The sequence below is a fragment of the Typopeltis vanoorti genome, chromosome 21 (assembly GCF_054136105.1).
Source record: "Typopeltis vanoorti isolate ZY-2024b chromosome 21, IOZ_Tvanoo_1.0, whole genome shotgun sequence".
Lineage (NCBI taxonomy): Eukaryota > Metazoa > Arthropoda > Arachnida > Uropygi > Thelyphonidae > Typopeltis > Typopeltis vanoorti.
The window spans coordinates 19,320,812-19,321,839 of NC_143569.1; positions in this window are offsets into that span (position 1 = coordinate 19,320,812).

Here is a 1,028-nt window from a genome sequence, read left to right on the forward strand (position 1 = left end):
TGTAATCATTGCCCAAAGGCGTTTGCAAGCGTCGTGGCACTTTCGGCAGCAGCTATTCTGTACGTGGCGCTGTAAAATAGCAGATGCTGTTTCTTAGCATTGGATTTTAATATCTCATGAAATTGAACTGTATCTGACCCTTTAGTACTTGAAGCACCCCATATTATAAAATAAACGCGGAAGAATAATTATTTAATATATAGACTTGCGAATCAATTATTTGCTAATAGTATTTTGTTTTGATTAATTATTATTATTATTATTATTATTATTATTATTCAGTACTTCCATGAAATCACAAAACTCATCTTGGAAGGCTCATCATAGACAATACGATATCACACACTACTCCTTCAACTAATAGATGTTTCTCTTTCTTGCAACCCTCTCACACAATGCATTTCATGGTTCTACCATTCTCTATACAAAAAAGGGAGGGAAAGCTGTCACTCTCTTATCTGCCATTTGCTTTTGCATCTGTAACTTCTTCCAAGAATGGCCTCTTCACCATTGTTCTACCATATAACCCCCCCCCCCCCACTGTTAATCACGTAAATACCTTTCAAGAACTTAAATGCTTCATTTATACTCCCTGTTCTCTATCCACCAGTCTGTCGATTACCTTAGTCTATCCACATGACTAACATGCAGTCGTGTTATCTTTTTTTTTTTTTTTTAATCCATCTTGGTACCTTCTCCAAAGTTATTTCATCCCCGTCAAATTCCGGTAAAAAGTCGAGCTAATTCAGATGTGGTCCGATCAGAGCCTTATACAATGAAATCACCACTATCTTATTCCTTCTAGTCAACATCCCTCTCAGTATTGCCTTCAGCACCTTCTCAATATGTTACCTGAATTTCAAATTTCTATTGACCACCATTCCAAGATTCCTTGCTTTCTCCAAAGTTGACAAAAATGTTGAACAGAAAAATCCTGGTGCCAGGATTTGTGTAATCCAACTTGCAATCTTCCTTCTCTCCGATATTGCTCCCCCCATACACTAATCTCTGATGTCTTAGAGATAGTC